General features: G+C 43.1%; 1 long non-coding RNA gene across 1 annotated transcript in view; it reads right to left on the reverse strand.

The window, feature by feature from the left end:
- Positions 1-10,925, reverse strand: part of LOC141258940 (uncharacterized) — a 190,447-nt gene extending 179,522 nt beyond the window's left edge. The window contains exon 1 of the long non-coding RNA XR_012318349.1: positions 10,765-10,925. This is a non-coding gene — a long non-coding RNA (uncharacterized lncRNA). The remainder of the gene's footprint in view (positions 1-10,764) is intronic.
- Positions 10,926-23,670: the final 12,745 nt, after the last annotated feature.

Below are 23,670 nucleotides of genomic sequence, written 5' to 3' on the forward strand. Positions count from 1 at the left end.
TGTATATATATATATATGTGTATGTGTATATATATATATGTGTATGTATGTATATATATATATATATATGTGTATGTATATATATATATATGTGTATATATATATATGTGTATGTATATATGTGTATGTATATATATGTGTATGTATATATATATATATACAGTACAGACCAAAAGTTTGGACACACCTTCTCATTTAAAGATTTTTCTGTATTTTCATGACTATGAAAATTGTACATTCACACTGAAGGCATCAAAACTATGAATTAACACATGTGGAATTATATACTTAACAAAAAAGTGTGAAACAACTGAAAATATTTCTTATATTCTAGGTTCTTCAAAGTAGCCACATTTTGCTTTGATGACTGCTTTGCACACTCTTGGCATTCTCTTGATGAGCTTCAAGAGGTAGTCATCGGAAATGGTCTTCCAACAATCTTGAAGGAGTTCCCAGAGATGCTTAGCACTTGTTGGCCCTTTTGCCTTCACTCTGCAGTCTAGCTCACCCCAAACCATCTCGATTGGGTTCAGGTCTGGTGACTGTGGAGGCCAGGTCATCTGGCGTAGCACCCCATCACTCTCCTTCTTGGTCAAACAGCCCTTACACAGCCTGGATGTGTGTTTGGGGTCATTGTCCTGTTGAAAAATAAATGATGGTCCAACTAAACGCAAACCGGATGGAATAGCATGCCGCCGCAAGATGCTGTGGTAGCCAAGCTGGTTTAGTATGCCTTCAATTTTGAATAAATCCCCAACAGTGTCACCAGGAAAGCACCCCCACACCATCACACCTCCTCCTCCATGCTTCACGGTGGGAACCAGGCATGTAGAGTCCATCCGTTCACCTTTTCTGCATCGCACAAAGACACGGTGGTTGGAACCAAAGATCTCAAATTTGGACTCATCAGACCAAAGCACAGATTTCCACTGGTCTAATGTCCATTCTTTGTGTTCTTTAGCCCAAACAAGTCTCTTCTGCTTGTTGCCTGTCCTTAGCAGTGGTTTCCTAGCAGCTATTTTACCATGAAGGCCTGCTGCACAAAGTCTCCTCTTAACAGTTGTTGAAGAGATGTGTCTGCTGCTAGAACTCTGTGTGGCATTGACCTGGTCTCTAATCTGAGCTGCTGTTAACCTGCGATTTTGGAGGCTGGTGAATCGGATAAACTTATCCTCAGAAGCAGAGGTGACTCTTGGTCTTCCTTTCCTGGGGCGGTCCTCATGTGAGCCAGTTTCTTTGTAGCGCTTGATGGTTTTTACAACTGCACTTGGGGACACTTTCAAAGTTTTCCCAATTTTTCGCACTAACTGACCTTAATTTCTTAAAGTAATGATGGCCACTCGTTTTTCTTTACTTAGCTGCTTTTTTCTTGCCATAATACAAATTCTAATAGTCAATTCAGTAGGACTATCAGCTGTGTATCCACCAGGCTTCTGCACAACACAACTGATGGTCCCAACCCCATTTATAAGGCCAGAAATCCCACTTATTAATCCTGACAGGGCACACCTGTGAAGTGAAAACCATTTCCGGTGACTACCTCTTGAAGTTCATCAAGAGAATGCCAAGAGTGTGCAAAGCAGTCATCAAAGCAAAAGGTGGCTACTTTGAAGAACCTAGAATATAAGACATATTTTCAGTTGTTTCACACTTTTTTGTTAAGTATATAATTCCACATGTGCTAATTCATAGTTTTAATACCTTCAGTGTGAATGTACAATTTTCAAAGTCAAGAAAATACAGAAAAATCTTTAAATGAGAAGGTGTGTCCAAACTTTTGGTCTGTACTGTATATGTGTATGTATATATATATATATATATGTATATATATATATATATGTGTGTGTATGTATATATATATATATGTGTGTATGTATATATATATATATATGTGTGTATGTATATATATATATATGTGTGTATGTATATATATATATATATATATATGTGTGTATGTATATATATATATATGTGTGTATGTATATATATATATATATGTGTGTATGTATATATATATATATGTGTGTATGTATATATATATATGTGTGTATGTATATATAATATATGTGTGTATGTATATATATATATGTGTGTATGTATATATAATATATGTGTGTATGTATATATATATATGTGTGTATGTATATATATATATATATGTGTATGTATATATATATATATATATATAATGTGTATGTATATTGTGTGTGTATGTATGTATATATACCCTCCAACCTGGTATATATGTCCCTCATCCTGGCCCCATTCTGGTATATATGTGGCGCCCCTGAGGATTCAGTCGCCACAGGGGTAATGCACCTCAGCCCGAGGTGTGGGGTATCTCCTCTTCCAGGTAAGGATGGAGCATTTCTCAGGACCCCACTTCACCACTCAACACTACACCACTCCTGTCCTGTAGGGGGGCCTAAATGCACCAGGTTGCTGCCCGGGATAGAGGAGATGGAGGGGAACCAAAGATAGGGGGAACCATGTGGTGGGTGAGGGTGGAGAACACACTTTTAGGCAACACTTAATATTTCCTATATAATCTACGGCCATCTTAGATTCAAGGTCTTTGATTGTGATCTTCGTCTTTGATTGCGGTCTTCATCTCTGATTGCGGTAGTCTGCCAGAGCCCATCAAAAGGCTGCATCCGACTGAAGATACACGGTCCTCGTACTCTGGCCTTGAGACGAGGAGCGGGTTGGAGTTAACCACTGTCTCTACCCGGTCAAGGTCCTGACCTAAGAAGGCTTGGAGGCGAGTGGAGGAGATAGGCTCCACAGGCAAAAGGATCCCAGGGGATGCTGACGGAGCTGCCTACACCACCTGTATTCTTTATTCTGGCTTAGTCAGAGGGATTCCTGCTGCAAGAGGGGTGACCGGCCCCCGATATCTGACTTTGTTACTTCACGTCTCAGTCAGAAAAGCCCGGAGGCTTAGTGGATCCCAGGGGGATACGGACGGAGTGGCCTACGCCACCTGTATCTCTTACACTGCGTTCATCCAGTGGGACCCGGCCTTACACCTTGTTCTAACCACACACAGTCAGGAGAAGACTTAGTGGGAAAACTTACCAAGGAGTGGAACACACACCAGAGGGGTCTCGACAGGTGCTCCTGATCTACCTGCAAAGTGCTGAGCCCCCTTCCCGGTGGCTGCAGTACGCCGTGAGGAGCAGAGGGAATCTTTGCGGCTAAAGTTCATCTGAAGTGAGTAAAGACCCGGATGACTTCACACACCGCCTCAGCATGTTATTTCCTGCGCGGCACTGCACCCACCATTTCTACTCACACTGCCCTGAGGCCTGCTCCGCCTGCGGGGAGCCGTCCCATCTTAGCTGCCCGTAACACCGGCCACAGTGGACTGAAGCAGCACTGGTGTCTATCACCGGAAACCGCAGGTGGTGTAGTCAAAATACCACTCTTACTTGAAAGCCCATTAAAATCTTTTATGTGACCGCCCTGGGCACGGACCGGGTCCAGGCCACGACTGCCTCCCCCGTTACCCCTACACCGACCCGGCTCCGAGTAATCCCATTTCTCACGGTGGGTCTCACATATATATTGCCCATTCTGCTATACGTCCTTTATCCTGGGCCCCATCCTGGTATATATATCCCCCATCCTTGTATATTTCCCCCATTGTGCAGTTGTTCTTTAATGTATAGAAGAAAATAAACCATAATGCACACCATATCACTCCAAATAGCATAATGCATCATATAGTCCTCCATATAATATGCTGTACAGCTCATAGTCCTCCATAAAGTATAATGCACCCCATAGTCATACATGTAGTATATTGCACAGCCCATAGTCATCCATAAAGAAAAATGTACAAACAAGAGTCATCTATAAAGTATAATGCACCCCATAGTCATCCTATAAAATATAATGCATCCCCATAGTCATCCATAGTAGTATAATGCACCCCATAGACGAGTATTAAATGCAGAAAATTGGCAGGTAAAAAACACATTCGTTTTTAGTGCATTTACGCAGCGGAAACGCATCAAAAACATATGTAATCTGCGCCACGTATGTCAAAGTTTTGTCAAAGCTGAATACCAGGATGTATAAAAAACAAAGCAGCTTTATTTAACCCCTTTACCTCCGAAAGCTGTTTGCACATTAATGACCAGGCCAATTTATACAACTCTGACCACTGTCACTTTATGAGGTAATAACTCTGGAACGCTTAAACGGATCCCCCTAATTCTGAGAATGTTTTTTGGTGACATATTGTACTTCATGATAGTGGTAAAATTTATTTGATATCACTTGCGTTTATTTGTGAAAAAAAATGGGAAATTTGGGAAAATTTAGAAAATTTTGCAATTTTCACATTTTGAATTTTCATGCCCTTTAACTCAGAGAGATATGTCACACAAAATAGTTAATAAATAACATTTCCCACATGTCTACTTTATATCAGCACAATTTTGGAACCAAAATTTTTTTTGCTAGGAAGTTATAACGGTTAAAAGTTGACCAGCGATTTTCAAATTTTTCCAAAAAAATTTACAAAACCATCTTTTTACGGACCACATAACATTTGAAGTGACTTTGAGGGGCCTTTATGACAGAAAATACCCAAAAGTGACACCATTCTAAAAACTGCACCCCTCAAAACCACATTCAATAACGTTATTAACCCTTCAGGTGCTTCACAGGAATTTTTGGAATGTGGAAGAAAACAATGAACATTTAACTTTTCACATAAATTTTACTTTGGACCCAATGTTTTTTATTTTCGCAAGGGTAACACAAAAGAATGGACTCCAAAATTTGTTGTGCAATTTCTGCTGAGCACGCCAATACCCCATATGTGGGAGAAAACCACTGGGCGCACGGCAGGATTCGGAAGGGAAAGAGCACCATTTGACTTTTTGATTGTAAAATTTGCTTGAATAATTAGCGGACGCCATGTTGCTTTTAGAGAGCCCCTGATGTGCCTAAACAGTGGAAACCCCTCCGCACAAGTGACACATTTTGGAAACTAGACCCCTCAAGAAATGTATCTAGATGAGTGTTGAGCACCTTGAACTCCCCAAGTGCTTCACAGAAGTCTATAACATGGAGCTGTGAAAGTAAAAAAAAAAATCCAATTTTTCCCACAAAAAAATGTTTTTTAGCCACAATTTTTTTTTATTTTAAAAGGGATAAAAGACGAAAACGGACCGCAAAATATGTTGTACAATTTCTCCTAAGCATGCAGATACCCCATATGTGGGGGGAAAACTATTGTTTGGGCACACAGCAGGGTTCAGAAAGGAAGGAGTGACATTTTGGAACGCAGACTTTGAACATTCAGCTGACATGTATTGCGGAGCAAAGACCCGCCAGTTCCCTGCACCACAATACATGCCATCGGCCAATTAGAGGCTGGTAGCTGATGTCGGCTTGCCTGTCACAGGCAGGGCACGGCAATGACGTCATGTGCTGCTCGTGCTGGCACTCCAAAGTCAGCTGCAGGCTATAGAAGAGGATATCACACGTTGTGTGAGCGGTGGAAGGTAAGAATAATTGTTTTTCTTTTTAAATTGTGTTGAAGAACGAGGGACATTATGACTGGAAGGTTCCCAGACATTATACCAAGAAGGCGTCCAGGATGAGGGGGATATTGTTATAGGATGGGGCTCAAGATGGAGGGGAACATTATTACTGGAAGGCGCCAAGAGTGGGATATTATTACTTGAAGGGGCCCATGATGGAGGACTTTATACCAGGAAAGGGCCCAGGTTGGGGGAAATTATACCAGTAAGGGGCACAGGATGGGGTACAGTTTAATAGGATGGTGGGGATTAATACAGGAAAGGGCCCAGTACAGGAACAGGAAACATTAATTCAGTAAGTGACCAGTAGAGGGTATAATTATTACAAGAACGGGTCAGGATCGGGGGCATTACTACAGGAAGGGGCCATTACGAGGGACATTATTACAGGAAGGAGACAGGATATGATCCCTTATTACATGCGGGGGAGAATACACAGTTTTATAGATTTAAGAACGCTATAAGGTCTTATTCTGTACATCTGACTAATATGAAGGTGAGGCCCAGGTCCAAATTTTGCTCTGGGGCCATCGGACTCTAGTTACACCATTGGTTGTTGTCTATAAATGGGTCTATGACTTGGCTCTGGCTCCATGAAGGATTGGATATTGATTTATAGGGAGCTGCCTCCTAAGCTAATTTGCATACAATTGCCAGGTGTAACACTTCTTGCTTTGTCACTTAGTTTTCCATAGGGATTTCCAGTTTAAATTTTAGTAAGTAAATAGTTCTGCCCATAATATGTAAACAGTACGTCCAAGCCTGCCATGACCTCTACTGATCATATCTAGTAGAAAATGTGACCTATAACCAGTGTATGGTTATTCTAGGTCAAACTCTGATCTGCGGGCCAATCCTGGCCCTCAGAGTGAGTATATTTGGCCCGCGACACATTATACTGTATGGAGCACTATGTGCGGCCCATTATACCGTATGGAGCTCTATGTGGGGCCCATTATACCGTATGGAGCACAATGTGGGGCCCATTATACCGTATGGAGCACTATGTCGGGCCCATTTTACTGTATGGAGCACTATGTGGGGCCAACATACTGTATAGAGCATTATGTTGTGTCCATTCTATTGTATGGAGCACTATTTGGGGCCTTTATACTATATGGAGGACTATGTGGGGCGATTATACTGTATGGAGGACTATGTGGTGCCCATTATACTGTATGGAGGGCTATGTGGTGCCCATTATACTGTATGGAGGACTATGGGGTGCCCATTATACTGTATGGAGGGCTATGTGGTGCCCATTATACTGTATGGAGGATTATGTGGGGCCATTATACTGTATGGAGGACTTTGTGGTGCCCTTTATACTGTATGGAGGACTTTATGGGGCGATTATACTGTATGGAGGACTATGTGGGGCGATTATACTGTATGGAGGACTATGCGGGGCCATTATACTGTATGGAGGACTATGTGGTGCCCATTATACTGTATGGAGGGCTATGTGGTGCCCATTATACTGTATGGAGGACTATGGGGTGCCCATTATACTGTATGGAGGGCTATGTGGTGCCCATTATACTGTATGGAGGATTATGTGGGGCCATTATACTGTATGGAGGACTTTGTGGTGCCCTTTATACTGTATGGAGGACTTTATGGGGCGATTATACTGTATGGAGGACTATGTGGGGCGATTATACTGTATGGAGGACTATGTGGGGCCATTATACTGTATGGAGGACTATGTGGTGGCCATTATACTGTACGGAGGACTATGTGGGGCCCATTATACTGTATGAAGAAATATGTGGGGCAATTATTCTGTATGGAGGACTATGTGGGGCCCATTATACTGTATGGAGGACTATGTGGGGCCCATTATACTGTATGGAGGACTATGTGGGGCCCATTATACTGTATGGAGGACTATGTGGGGCCCATTATACTGTATGGAGGACTATGTGGGGCCCATTATACTGTATGGAGGACTATGTGGGGCCCATTATACAGTATGGAGGACTATGTGGGGCCCATTATACTGTATGGAGGACTATGTGGGGCCCATTGTACTGTATGGAGGACTATGTGGGGCCCATTATACTGTATGGAGGGCTATGTGGTGCCCATTATACTGTATGGAGGACTATGTGGTGCCCATTATACTGTATGGAGGACTTTGTGGTGCCCTTTATACTGTATGGAGTACTATGTGGTGCCCATTATGCTGTATGGAGGACTATGTGGGGCAATTCTTTATGGAGGACTATGAGGGGCCATTATACTGTATGGAGGACTATGTGGGGCTCATTATACTGTATGGAGGACTATGTGGGGCCCATTATACTGTATGGAGGACTATGTGGGGCCCATTATACTGTATGGAGGACTATGTGGGGCCCATTATACAGTATGGAGGACTATGTGGGGCTCATTATTCTGTATGGAGGACTATGTGGGGCCCATTATACTGTATGGAGGACTATGTGGGGCTCATTATTCTGTATGGAGGACTATGTGGAACGCATTACACTGTATGGAACACTATGTGGGGCCCATTATACTGTATGGAGGACTATGTGGGGCTCATTATTCTATATGGAGCACTATGTTGGGCCCATTATGCTGTATGGAGGACTATGTTGGGTCCATTATGCTGTATGGAGGTCTATGTGGGCTCATTATTCTGTATGGAGGACTATGTGGGGCCCATTATACTGTATAGAGGACAATGTGGGGCCCATTATACTGTATGGAGGACAATGTGGGGCTCATTATTCTATATGGAGCACTTTTTGTGGCCATTATACTGTATGGAGGGCTGTGTGGAGATTACAGTTAGGAACTCATACTGTGATGGGGTAACTATACTTTGCCATGGGTTTAAGGGGGGCGCAGTAGGGTCATCATACCGTGCGTGTCAAGGGTACTGTGGTGGAATTCATTTTGTGGGGTATCTTACTGTGTTTGGGAGACACTTTAGTTGGCATCATACTTTATTATCTGCATTATTCAAGCTTTTTTATCCTTTATTACTTGTGTAAATTAGGCCATTGTGCTATATGCTTTTTACTGATCTTACATAACATATTATATTATTCCACATTCTAAGATCTATTAATTAAAATGTCCTTAGTTCATGGGACAACCCCTTTAAGTTTGTTTCCATATGAAAAGGTTCATTGTTATATTTGATAAGGAAAAACTTCCTCCATTGTAGACATGTTTTTAATAAATATCAAGGTTGGCCCGCGACTTTGTTCAAGCTTTTAATTTTTTCCTTCTGTGTATTTGAGTTTGACATTTCTGTTTTAGGTCTATTTTAAAATATTCCTAAGGACTTTATGGCGGACATTGAACAGCGAGAGAAGGTCTGTGCTGTTCCCTTCTCGCTGTCTTCCAGAATTTAGTGACTCGTCATCTGTTCCATCGACATTACAAGTGGTTGATTACACGTATTTCCCAGTCACTACTAATGATGACACAATTGAAAGGAAAATGACAAAACAAAACAAGAATGTAAAACTTTATAGAACGTATGTTATTAAAGGAGTGTTACTGGTATCCCTGGTCCCCGGCTTATGGCCTTGTGTTGTTTTAATACCTTCTTGAGCTGGGCATGTTTCAGTGATACAGTAAAAATTATAAATGATACCCCCTTGATAAAGCGGCAAGTGAAACATGCGTCGGGGTGCATGCATCCCTTTGGTCTTTTGGATTATAGTTACATTCCAAACCCATGGATGTCTGTTTTTCTGGTTTTGTAATTCCCTGATTTTACATTTTTAGACTTATTCTGTTTTTAAAAATGATTTAATACAATTTTTTATATATTATTTGAAAGTGTGACACATCATTTCTGTAGGTTTATATATTATAGAGCCAGTCAAATTGAAGATTTGACCGAGTTTCTGTGCTGTTCGCCTGGTGGCATAAAGGCACTAAGGGCCATTAAAACCCACGCTGTCTTATCTGAAAAATGGACTAGACTAATAAATGTGCTATTCTAAAGGAAACCTGTTAACAAGTTTTTGCAACACATGAGTGCAGCATGATGTAGAAACAAAGACACTGATTCCACAGTTTTATCAGCAGGAGATGATCACTAGAGGACTAGAAAACCCGCTACCAGTTAGTCCTCTGTGTGCATAAACTCTGTATATCTCCATCCTTATCACTGATTTGCAGTCTTCTGTGTATTCTCTGCAGAGGCGGAAATCTGCCAATCAGAGGTGTGCGTGGGGTTATACAGGGCTCAACATTCAGAGAACTGCTAGATCTGCAGCCGAGAAAACAGGGATTTTACCAAAATGACAGCAAGCAGCCCAGTAAGGTTCACATCGCTGTAATCAGGGTCTCTGTCCTTACATCATGCTGTTCTCAGAAGGTTTAGCAAGAACCTTGTGACAAATTCCCTTTAAGGTCCATGTGGAAAATCAATCACGTGCACTTACACATTGACTTTTATGGGTAGGTGTTCTGTCTGTATGCAATTGATTGTGCACCTGGACAGATAAGAAAAAAATATTTCTTTGATTTTAAGGGAAGTGAGTGGGAACCCCAAAAACAAAATTGGAGTCCCTCATGAAAAAAAAAAAAAACATCAATACATACCATAAATAATAATGCATTTTTTCTTACTTGAAGTAAAAAAAAATAAAAAAAGACTACAAAACAAACATCCTATAGAAAATGGTGTTGATGCTTTTGTTCTGCATGATAGATTGGCCCATTCCCTGAATACTCGGCTTCACTCCACTGTGACTTTATTCTGGACTCTTGAGAGTTGCACACTAGATCTGCCATGTTTTTACAGTCACCCACTCACCAGGCGTAAAACATTAGTTATGTGCACACGTTTAAAGGGAACCTGTGAACAGTTTTTGAGCCTATTAACGATTGCTGCCCTTTATCTGCTCCTGTTCTGCATTTTACAAACGTGGCTATCCGCTCCTGACTCACCCTATACCCCAAAAATACCATTTGATAAGCTCCGTCGTTGTATTTATGTCCGATGGCTCCCTTCGCTGCAGTGCCTGTCCCTCCTCTCTGCTCATAATCGTGTCCTCCTGTCTTGATTGATGTGGATGATGCATCCTGCGTCTTCCACATACAGAGAACAGAAGAAAAAACCACTGGAAAACTATACAGATATGAACATGTATTGGAATCCAGTCTCTGGCATAAAATCCAAGCTGTGGAAATCAGCACAAGGACCATACAGTAGTGTACCGAGATCTCTCACCTGCACTGTAGCCTCACAGGACCGCGCAGGTGCACTCTGCTCTGCGCCACTGAGCAGAGTATAAAACAGCACTGCGCAAGCTCCTGGCTTTGATGTGAATGATGTGTCCTGCGTTATCCACACGGCAAATCGAGATCTCGCGCCTGCACAGTATCCTCATTCCAATGATATCCCTATGCGCTTGCGCAGTGCTGTTTTATACTCTGCTCAGTGGCGCAGAGCAGAGTGCACCTGCACGGTCCTGTGAGGCTACAGTGCAGGTGAGAGATTTCGGTACACTACTGTATGTGGATGACGCAGGATGCATCATCCACATCAATCAGGAGGACGCGATTATGAGCAGAGAGGAGGAGCAGATGCCGCAGCGAGGATGCCCATCGGACCACCACCATTTTACATACAACGTGGGAGCAAATATAATGGTATTTTTTGGGGTATACAGGGGTAGTCAGGAGCTGATAGACACGTTTGTGGAATGCAGCACAGGAGCAGTTAAAGGTGGTGGCATTTGTTAATAGGCTCAAAAACTGATGAGATGTTCCCTTTATGTATTTGATTGAAGACATTTGGTAGGAGAAATGTAAAGTAAAAAGTGTGCGATTTTGGTGCATTTATTTTCCCACTTATTAGAATGGATGAAAAACACTGAAAAAATTGACACACTGCAAATTTAAACGGCTTAAAAAATATATAAATAAACTACATGGGTGAGATTTCAGGAATCTCATTCACTTTGCTGGAACAGTAAAATGCTTCGCTGGAAAATGCGGCAAAAACGTGTCGTGTGTACATGCGCTTATTTAGCAACTTGCTTGTGTACATGCGCTTATTTAGCAGCTTGCTTGCTTAAGCCATGTATTAATATCATTCATTCATTATAGACATTTCGGATCACTATTGATCATCACTGGTGTTTTATAGGCCAGTCTTGTTGCAAATTCTCTGATTTTAGCGTTGAAAATGTTATCCAGACGTGAACTGGAGAACATTTCTGTTATCATTTGCAACACTTTTCTTGGTATTAATTACAGTGAGTCTATCGCTAATTTCGCCCACGTTAAAAAAAATAAATAAATAAATGATGGACCTGGCACTTGAAACTTTTCAATGCCATTCCCCCCCCCTTCCTTTATATCTAAGACCTCAATCAGATGTTTCTGATTTTTCCGGTATGTGAAAAACTGTCCTATTTTTGTAAGTGTTCCAGGTTTTACCACCACTGCTTCATCAGTGATTTTTCTGCTATGAACAATAAATGAATTGCTCAGCTTCTCCCACCCTTTACCATGTTAAAAACGGACAGCATGCGGATGACGGTGTGCGCTGTCAGTGAGAGTTCACAGATCCATAGACTTGTATATCGGTAACTTTGATCAGTGACTTGGTTCAAAAATTGAAATGTCTCAGTTTTTTTCTCAGATCACTGTCTCTGTGTCTCTGCTGCTAGAGAAGGAGTATAAATTATATTACAGACAGGAGTCACTCAGCAGCTGGAAACCTTGTAAAACAAAATAAAAAAGAAAAAGTAATTTGCAGATTGACTATTCTGAAGGTGTGAGATTGAACAATACATGTGGCCAATGGAGGTGTGAAATTGAATAATCTCTGAGCAACTCAATGGCAGACCAAAGTGTGAAAATAAATAGTGTCCTACAAACTCAATACATTGCCAATGTTTTATAAAAAACTATTCCTGAACAATTCACCTCCCACCACTGTTAAATTTGTAATTCTGGTTAATATGGTTTCACGTGTCTTGCACTGGTGACAATTGAAAGGCATTTTCTCAGTGTGGTTGCACAGGAACCATTAGTCATAACCGAAGGTGGCACCACTAGTATTAATGGACTAGACACCCTTAAGTTGTACCACAGTCCAATAGAAGGAAGATGCATTTCCTAGTTTATTACCTGGAGACTGTATGAATGTGTTATTATCCAGTAAGCAGTACATAAAAGGGGAGTAAGCAAAATGTAATACACTGGGCACCAAGGAACCTAAGGCCCACTTTCGGCAACACAGTGCTGTTGAAATAATTTAGCCCTATGGCTCTTTAAAGGAAATCTGTCAGTAGTATCAACTCTCCTAAGCCGTCTATATGAACATGTAGGTAACAGGAAGCTGAATAAAATGATACCTCAATATCTGTGATCCGATGTCTTGTTCCAGAGAAATCCAGGTTTTCCTTAATATGTAAATGAGCTGGTAAGATCTATGGGCCGGACATAGATCTCCCTGAGAATCTGCCTCCAGATCTTGTTTTAAACTGTAGTAGGAGGGCTTCTTAAACAAAAACTAACAGGTCTGTGAGAGACAGAATTCTTGCTGGTTGGTAGATTGATCAAATACTTATTTCATGCAATAAAATGCAATTTAATTATTTAAAAATCATACAATGTGATTTTCTGTTTTTTATTCTTAGATTCTGTCTCTCACAGGTGAAGTGTTCCTACGATAAACATTACAGACCTCTCCATTTTTTTTGTTGGTGGGAAAACTTGCAGTGTATCAAATAGTTATTTTCCCCACTGTAGATGGCTTACGGCAGTGTATCAAATAGTTATTTTCCCCACTGTAGATGGCTTAGGAGGATTAATCCTACTGACAGATACCCTTCAAAGGGAATCTGTCACCAGATTTTTGCTGCCTTATCTGGGAACAGCATGATGTACGGGCAGAAACACTTATTCCAGCAATGTAACACTTACTGTGCTGCTTGCTGCCATTTTGATAGATCACTACTTCATCTTCTGCAGATCTAGCAGTTCTCTGAATGCTGAGCTCTCTATAACCCTGCCCACATCACTGAATTGGCAGCTTTCTATGTTCACTGCACATAGGCAGAAAGCTTCCAATTATTGGTGGGGGCTGGGTACACAGAGCAGGAGGACTACATGGCATGAGACAACTAGTCCTCTAGTTATAATCCACTGCTAATAAAACAGTGATTTTATCAAAACTACAGCAAGCAGTCCAGTAAGCGATGCATCGCTGGAATCAGGGTCTCTGTCTGTATATTATGCTGCTCTTAGATTAGGTGGCAAACACGAGGTGACAGGTCATCTTTAAAGATGACCTATCGGCTCTCCTGACTTATCTATTTTACTAGATACTTGAATTCCCCGTGACATAATGACACTGTATTTTCTTTTTTCTTTATAACTTCACACTGTCCCGTTCATCTCTTATTCCTCCTAGAAATGTATGAATAAATTGAAAACTGGATGTTACCATTCCCCTTGTCAAAAGGGGTGTGTTCCTTCACGGTCTGCCACTGTCACCACTGATTGGATAATGTGAGGGATCAGGGACACACCCCCGAGGGGTAACTTCCATACATTTCTGTTCAGAACAAGGGAAGACCAGCACAATGCAGAATTATAGTAAAGTATACTGAAGAATGGTTATTTCAAAGTGAATATCATTATTTACAAGAATAGCGATGTCAGGACAGTTGTCTTTATTGCTAAGAATGGATTACACTCTTGTCATTAGGTTCCCCAGGGAGAAGAAATGAATGACATATCCTAGTAATAATGGGAACATCCTTTTGATAGTGAAAAGGGAGGACGGCTGTCAGAATAATCACATAATGGTCATTTAAATTTAGAACAATTAATTGTTAGTGGTGGATCTCTGCCATGTGTAGATCATTGTCATCAGTGTTTGGGCATGCCAATCACAATGCTAATTTCCTTTCTATGTAATGCTGAGGCAGCTGTGCCGTTTTGACAGTACTTGTGTGTTCTCTGTGTAATTATAGATGAAGCGTGACTTGTACATTGTGATAACACGCCATGGAGTGAATTAATGTGCCTTCACGCCTCCCACGGGCCTAATATATCATGTATCTGAAGTTGAAGAAACTTTTTTTTTCTTTCATTGGAAAAATAGCTCTGGAGCAGATGAAATCATCAGCTTCTCCATAATGGGCAAGGATGGATCCTGGTCCTACTGTGTGTGAGGATTTATAAAGATACAGAACGTCAAAACAAATCTATCCTCCAGTCGCTTCATCGGTTTACGTTAAATCAATGGGAGAATTTGTCAGTCTTTTTATGCCAATTTTATGATGGAAAAATGTTAAAAAAGATTTGGTGCAAGAGGCATATCTGCACGAGACGTTTGAAGATTTTGCACTGTTGGGGCATGCCTGTCAACTTGCATAGTAGGTATCACCTATCTAGTCCACAGAATGCATGACCACTGCTGTCTTCTAATGGAGCATTTTACAGCATTGATTGCGAGATCAGTGATGGTCCCAGTGGTCCCCACTAACCCATGGCTACCTTCTGAACCTCCGGCTCCGTACCACTGGACTTGGATCCATCCTCTTCTCTCATGGCTCAATGTTCTGGATCTCGGAACTTGTCAACCATATTCCAGATCCACAGCCACATATCGGAATTAGTTCAAGCAACAACCATACAACCTTCATGGGGTATCAGTGTTCTTTCACCTTACAGTCTTGTGAACTTTCCTTGACTTTGTCTATATTTTTTCAACATATTTTACTTATATTGGTTAGTTGGGTATATAAGAAGGGCTTCTGTTGGTGTGACGTCAACCTCATATGAAGACACAGTGGCGTCAAGCCATCATACGGTGTGTAGTTCACTATTAGAGATGAGCGAACCTGAACTTAAATGTTCGGGGTTCGTATCTGACAGTTAGTGTTCGGTTCTAATTGCAGAATATGGACTTTTCCCGGAAGTCCGTTGCAATGTTCGGAGGTCTGGTGGAGTCAGGGAGGAGAGAGAGAAAGAGAGATAATGAATTTTTAAGATCAAAAGTTTGGGTCCCCATTTTTTTCAATGGGGTTCGGGTTCTGGTTCAAGTTCTGGTACCCGAACTGAACTTTACAGTAAAGTTCGGGTCAGATACAAGAGCCCGAACTTCCATGGGTCTGCTCATCCCTATTCACTATCTCTTTATATTTATCCATCTTCTTAGCCAGCTCCATAGTCCCTGACATGCTCAATGACGGTACTAAGCAGTACGGTAATAAATAAGGAAGATGGATAAAGTATAAAGACCTAGATGCTGGCTATAAAGACAACATGCTGGCTATACAGATATAATAAAACCCGCCCCAAACAAGACAGATGCTGGTTATATTATACCTGAATAGCCAGCATCTGACTCTAACAGCAGTGATCAATGTGCCCGCCATTCACTTTTGATAGCCTCTTAAAGCGCACCTGTCAGCAGGATTGAGCTTAGTAAACCACATACACTGTCAGGTGGGTGCCATTACCCTGATTAAAATGATACCTTTGTTGATGAAACCCGTCTTGTTGTTCATTTATAATCTTTATTTTTAGTTCTGCATAATGATATGCTCGTGCTCTGGGGTTCACGGCTGGGGGTCACTTGATTCCTGTGAGCGGCCAGCCATAATGCAGCTCACAGGCCAGAAGAACAACGAAAGGTATTTACAGAAAGTCTTATAATCACAGGGTTAATACATTGAGGCAAGCTTAAAAGTAGTGGACAACTCCTTTAAGGGGACTAACAATTAAAATAAGTAAAAAAAAAATATATAAAAATCGAATCACCCTCATTTTCTCCAGTTAACAAAAAGCAAATTTAAAAAAAATATATATATATTTTTTTTGGGTATCCTTGCATCCATAAAAGTCCGATCTATCACACTATAAAATTAATTTAGCTGTTTGGTAAACTGTCTAATGAACAAAAAAAATAAAAACACAAATCAAACAAAACATTTACTTTAGACTTTATGGTATAAATGTTGAGTTCCTTTCTTGTATATTTAATACCACAGGGACCTAATAGTCATAAGTTACTTAGCAGTAACTAATTTTTCGGAGACCATGACAGTACCGCGAGAGAGGGGATCCACCCACCAAGGGACAGGAAACCTAGAGTCTTAAAAGGGGTGGCACCTCTCTCTATCGCCTCAGTTTGGATTACAGATCATTGAGAGGACCATACAACACCCATTAAGTGTGAAATTCTAATTAATAAATAGTCAGTGCTCCCACAAACGTGAAGGAAGGGGGGATATAAAGGTGCTGTCATGGTCTCCGAAAAATCCCATTACCGGTAAGTAACTTATGACTTTATGGGTCGACCATGACTACACCACCAGAGAATTACAGAGATGAGGTAGGCTAGGGAGGGACAACAGCCTGGAGCACTCTTCTCCCAAAGGTGAGGTCAGTTGAAACACCCATATCCAGTATATAGTGCCTATAGAATGTAGAGGGAGAGGACCAGGTAGCAGCTTTACATATGTCTTCTATCGGGACACCTGTCTTCTCTCAGGAGGTCACCACAGCCCGGGTGGAGTGAGCCTTCAACCCTTGTGGCACTTCCTCACCGCTAGATGTATAAGCTAGAGAAATAGTCTCCCTAATCCATCTAGCTATGATGGACTTTGTGACTTCATAGTCCCACACACTGGGACTCGCATCGGTTGTACTTGTTCTAGTAGTTCTACGTATCCAGGAAACCCCTCAAGATAGGTTCGCCTCATCCTTCCACCACTGTAGGGATTTTACTGACCGGGGTGACAAGGACATCTTTCCTTCCAGGTGTCCCTTAAGTGAAACTTCATTATATAGCACATCCCACTGTAGAACCTTGGAGTGGTATTGTGCCTACAGAACCCCTGGGAAACATGATGTCAGGGTACCCAACAGGGACATTGCTGCTCTAGGGGACATGACCTGATTTGTTACAGCATTTTTCACCTAATTCCTTATCTTTTGCTTTTTGGCTTCCGGGAGGTAACATTCTTGAGAATCTGAATCAAGCATAATTCCTAAAAACTGCTGAACTTTTGAGGGCACTAACCTAGATTTTTCAAAATTTAGCACCCAGCCCAGACTCTCTAAGATGATGATCACCTCTTTTAAATGTTTATTACATTGGAAGGCAGAATTCCCAATCACCAAGAAATCATCCAGATAAGGGATAATCAAAATATCACGTTCCCTTACATGAGCCATGACCTCCGCTATAATTTAAGTAAATATCCGAGGGGCTATGGCCAGACCAAACGGCAGGGCCCTATACTGGAAGTGCTTGATTTCCCCATCCATGATCAAGGCCACCCTAAGGTATTTCTGGTAATTCTTATGGATAGGTAAATGGTAATAGGCATCTTTTAAATCTAATACTACCATGTAACAGCCTGAAAACAGCAATTTTATTGTTGAATTAACAGACTCCATCTTAAAGGTGGGAATTATCAAGAACTTATTAAGAGCTTTTAAGTTAATGATACATCTGAAGGAGTCGTCCGGCTTAGAGACCAGGAAGAGAGGCGAGTAGAACCCCAACCCCCTTTCGGACGCCGGGACTTCCACCAGGACTGCCTTATGAACTAAGTCCAGCACCTCCTTTTGTAGGGCCAGCTGCTCTGACACTGAGGAACAGACCGGGGTCAAAATGAATCTCCCATGAGGAATTGCCTGGAACTCGAACCTCAGACCCGAACCTATCAGATCAAGGATCCAACTACTGGCCGAAATTTTTGTCCAGGCAGGCAAGAAGCCCAACAGCCTCCCCCCTACCTGAGCTACGAGTCATTGACTCGGCTTCCGGGGCCCCCGGGTAGAAGAAGAACCGAGCAGAAGCCCTCTACCTTTCGGCCTGATCTCTCTGCGGTCTTTTACGCACAAATCTTCTTTTACGAAATGAACGTTTATAAGCAGGCATGGATAGGCTAGGGAACTCTTTTTTTCGTGTCGCTTGCCTTATCAAAGATTTCATCCAGAACTGGTCCAAAGAGATGTTCCCCCTCACATGGTATAGAGCACAATCTCGTTCTGGCCTGGATATCTCCCGGCCAACACTTAAGCCACAGGGCACTACGGGCTGCATTGGACATGGCGGCCGACCTTGCTGCCAACCTAACTGAGTCCGCAGAGGCATTCGCTAGGAAAGCTGCTGCCCCCTGCATGAGTGGGACGTTGGACAATATCTCCTTTCTGGATGTGTTATTTTTTAGGTGGGATTCAAGCTGTTTCAGCCACATTATCAAGGACCTGGCCGTACAAGTTGCAGCAACTTCTCGGTTTAAAACCCCAGCAGTTGTTTCTCAGGTCCCTTTGAGAAAGGCATCTGCTTTTCTGTCCAAAGGGTCCTTAAGAGCCCCCATATCATCAAAGGGGAGAGATAACTTTCTAAATACCTTTGTTATAGCTACATCTAGCTTTGGGGCTTTCTCCCAGGAGGAAGAGGCTGAGTCCTCAAAGGGGTATTTCCTTTTAAAGAATGGGGGGAGAGAGCCCTTTCTCTCCGGTCTTTCCCATTCCCTATGTATCAGATGCTGAAGTCTATCATTAATCGGAAAACATCTTCTTTTTCTTTGTCCCAGTCCCCTCAACATAACGTCCTGGACTGATTTTTCTGGTCTGGTATCCGTAATGCCCATAGTTGAGCGGACCGCTTTAACCAGATCGTCAAGTTCATTTAGCGGGAAACAATGTTGACCTGTACCGCTGTTTGAGGATGAAGAGGAGGAAGAAGATGAGTCCACCTCATATTCCGATGATAGGGAGATATTAGGGGCTTGGGAGACCTCATAATCTGTATCCTCCTTTCTCTTAAATATTTTAGAGAGGACTTTGCTGATCTCTGATTTGACTAGGGTTTTTAACCCTGAGGCGAAACTAGGGGTCTCTTGTGCCAAAGTTTGGTTAATACAGGATTGGCACAGCCTTTTGGGATATGAGTCCGCCAATACGGCCTTACATAATGCACATTCCTTGTGCTTGGACTTGGAAGTACACTTCTTCCACTATTTAGAATAGACCAGAAGAAGGGACACGCTATTACTAAGTGAACTTTCTTGAAGATCACTTACCCAGACCGCTAAAAGGGCTGGTACCGGTTTGGAGGAAGGACCTTTCTCAGCCAGGGGATCATCCCTGGAGGCTGCAGATTCGTCCATCCTGCTGGAGCTATGATGGCTGGACCTGGTCGCAGATCCTCGCCTTCCTGAGGTCCAGGTGTTACCGGTAACTCAAGGGTGTCGTGTCTCCTGGGGCTCCACAAGCAGCCACTGAGATGGTGAAGGTGGCGGCTGCTGAATTTGCTGCTGCTGCTGCTCACTTTCTGACTCAATTTTATGACAGAGACAGAAGTTGGGAAGCCTGGAGCACCGGTGCCTAGATGCTTATATAGCAGCACCTGCCCCACTTTTTTTTCACATTCCTCCTAATGTCAGGTGCGACTGCCCTCTCGGCGTGCCACCTGCTGGCCGTAGGGGTTATTGCAGCGCTCCCTCAGTGTCTGAACACACGTGGCCGGAACTTCCTGGTCCGGTCACGTGACCATCGGGGCGCACAGCAGCGTCATCAGGCCGGGCCCCCGGTTACATAGAGAGACCGGAAGCGCGCCACCCAGCCGTATCATGCGTTTCTGAAGCCGCATCCTCCTACAGGGACGCCGCTCCAGCCTGGCGCCAGAGCGATGTTGGGACTGCCAACCCAGACAGAGGCGCAGCTCCCACTACCATCCGGCGCCGTTGCGAAGCTGAGGCTGCCAACCCCAGGCAGGGGTGCCACTCCACAGCTGTTCCTCCGCTGATGCACAGGACGATGCTGGTGCTGCCGCTCGACAGCTCGCTTCTTAGTATCCGGAAGTATAATTGGTTAATTATTCTAATTTACTGAGATAATGACTTTTGTGTTTTCATTGGCTGAAATCTATAATCATCAACATTAACAGGAATAAACACTTGAAATAGATCACTCTGTAATGACTCTATATAATATGAGTTTCATTTTTTGTATTGAAGAACTGAAATAAATTACCTTTTTGATAATATTCTAATTTTGCCAGAAGCACCTGTAATGAAACTGTCTCACCATGTGGTTGTCCTGTGCAGGTAGCCGTGATTCCAGGAAAATCCAGATATTAGATAGACCGGGCTGGGTCACGTTAAAGGGGGCCATACATATATCATGCCACACATTACCCCAATAGTTACCCAAGTAGCCTGGAGCAAGCACACGCCCCAATCAACCCCTCCCGACGTGTTTTGTCCTAATACTCATCAGGGGAGATGGGGTAAAGTGATAGCGGCTATCTGCACAGGACTACCACATGATGAGACTGTTCCATTATTTATAATTATTGGTTACTGAGTTGCTGAATTGTCACCATTGTGCTTGTTCTTTCAAACTGGTCCATTTTTATAGGAACAGATGATGTACCTATGAGTTTTCATAGGTCACTTTCTCTTAATTGTATGTCTTATATGTTAACTATTATTGATTAAAAGCTATATTTTATCATACATTCTATCTGTTGAGACATCTAGAGTGACTGCAGACCTTCATCTCAAACCTGGACAAGCCCTTTAATTGTAAAATGAAGCCCTGCAGCCAATCCTAGCTGCGTGTAATATACTCACTGTCAGGATTCAGCTGTGCTTGCATGTCCCAGCTGTCATCACATGGCTACTTCACTCATATGTGATTACGGTCATGTGACTACGAGCTTCAATTTCTGCTTTTCTCAGTTTTTCACTAAACATTGAGAGAATTAGGGAGAGCAGCTTGTCGGCACGTGACTAAGTGTGCAAATCACATATGTGCTTGGGGTGGGGCGCCAAACTGAATTCTTTCCAGAAAGCCTAGATACTCCTCTGCTGGGCACAGAACGTCTTTTTCTGGTGGATTCTGCATGGATCTGACTCGCCCCCGGGGCCTTACGGTTTGGGGGGGTATATCACGGTGGCTGGCCCAGGGCGGTCAGTGCACAAAGGGGTATCGATTATTAGTAAAAGTTCAGAGAATTCGTGACGCCACCTGTGGTGTCTGGTGATGGTCACCAGCACTGCAACAGTTCTCTGAGGCAGGTGTCAAGGCAGCTAAAGATGGTACAGCTCCCCACAGGTGAAGCAGGCCTCAGGGCAGTGTAGATAGATGGTGGGTGCACTGGGTGTTGTGGTAGAGGAAGAGAACGATGGCGCAGCCGTAGTAATGGACAAAGACAGGGGGTTTTGCTTCGTTACCTTTACTGGTACAGCTGTTAGGTACGGTCCAGGGTACCCCAGGTGAAGGGCGCACTTTTGGACTTCTCCCCAGGGAGCGGGTATAAGGCCTCCTGATCCGTGTCTGCCTCTGTGTAAGCTCCTGGCCAGCCTGCAACTGGACCTAGCTTATGTGTCCTGCTTTTACTCCACCTGTTGCTCTGAAGTAGGACCTCCGGTTGGTAACCACTTTCCCTGGACATCGGGGCCTTCGTGGTTCCTGGTCCTGTAAGTGTCTAGCTTCAGTTTTTCCAGGGACTTGTAGTCCTCCTGGGATTCCGGTTTTCCCTACTGGGTGTGAAGGGTCCATGTAGGCTCGGACCCGGTGTCCGGTTTGTATAACGGGGTGAGCTTGGTATGCTCCTCTGCCCCCTTAGCTCCACTCTCCATTTCTCCTCGCCGTCGGCCACGCTCGGGGCCCTCACTAGGCTTCAGTACTGCTGGAGGCCTAGCTTGCCTCACACAGCAGCCTGTGTGCTGCTCCCACTTAAAGCACGCTCAGGAACTAATCTCAACTCTAACTGGAACTAACTGCGCTGCCTGGCTCCACCTTCCCTTTATATATCCATATCAGGGCTCCCTCTGCTGGTCTGAGGTGGAAGGTGGAGGTGTGTGAATGTAGTGAGGGCCTCTTGTGGAGAAATCCATCCATGCACCCTTCTGGGTTCTGTGGCACTATGCGCAGCAGGGCGCCACATTCCCCCTTAGTAAAACTCAGTACTCCTGGGCTGAAGCATTTTTGCAAAAACAAGTTACAACAATAACAACAATAAGAACATTAACAATAAGGTTACAGCATTAATACATCTCCTTAAAGTCTCAGTGAGATCCAATAACTGGTGTCCATCTCACTGGTGAAGATGAGCAGCATGAGGGACCCGTCCAAAAACCCTCAACGTAGGCCCTGGGCGTGGCTGCAGGGCATAGATGATCCAGGTGATGGACCACGTCTTCGGCCACGCCAAACGGGTTTTTGTTCAGTGGTCATTTACAAAGCACTCCAGGGAGTGCAACTATTTACAGGACAGTTTTTCGGCTGCTCACAATCCTCAGCCACAAAATTCTTTATGTACCCTTACGGGTAACTAAATACAATAGAAAAGTGTCCATGTCACATAAATTGTCCATCGGCAAAGCAAAGCACATCAATAAATGAATACATGAAAATTTCACAATTATAACATACCCCAAGGGCAACTATTTATACCAAAGGTATTTCTACTTATTCGCTAAATCTAACAGGGGCCTGGCCTTTGGTGCTACGTGTTGATGTGCGTAGTGCGGAAGTGTGAATGGTATCTGTGTTTGCTACCCTGTCAGTTCTGTGTGTATGTAGATTGTAAAACTACCTTAACCTCTCCATAGGACTGGCAAGTGTACCATTGACTGGGCCTTCTTGCTCTGCTCTAGCCTGGGATCCTTCTTCCGGGGATTCTTCTTGAGCAGGCTTTTCTGGGGCACTTACAGGTTCTACTTGCTGTGGAGGGTCTTCTGGCTGTTGGTAGAAGGGGATCACAGGTATTATTACTGCTCCTCCTAGTTGGGGCCAATCTGCCGGGAAATCTCCTAGTTCAGTATGTATTACTGCTTCTTTAGGCTCCTCCTGGGGCTTTAGCAGACCTGGACACAACTTCAGGTGGTCTCTAGATACCGTTGCAGTCGTTCTTCCTCTGTCCTTGGTAATTAGACAGGTTTTCCTGCTATCGAATCTTGACTTTAACACAGTGTAGGGTTCTCTCTCCCACTGGTCATTAAGTTTATAGTTTCTTCTTTTTCTCTTTAACACCACTTCTCCTGGTGTGAAGGGTTCTGCTGGTGCACTTTAATTGTAGTGGGCTTCCTGCTTGTCTCTTACCTTATTCAGACTGTGTGACGCCCAGCTGTGCTTGGTA

The sequence above is a fragment of the Phyllobates terribilis genome, unplaced genomic scaffold, assembly GCF_046119375.1.
Source record: "Phyllobates terribilis strain yellow unplaced genomic scaffold, ASM4611937v1 Scaffold_3__8_contigs__length_932513732, whole genome shotgun sequence".
NCBI lineage: Eukaryota > Metazoa > Chordata > Amphibia > Anura > Dendrobatidae > Phyllobates > Phyllobates terribilis.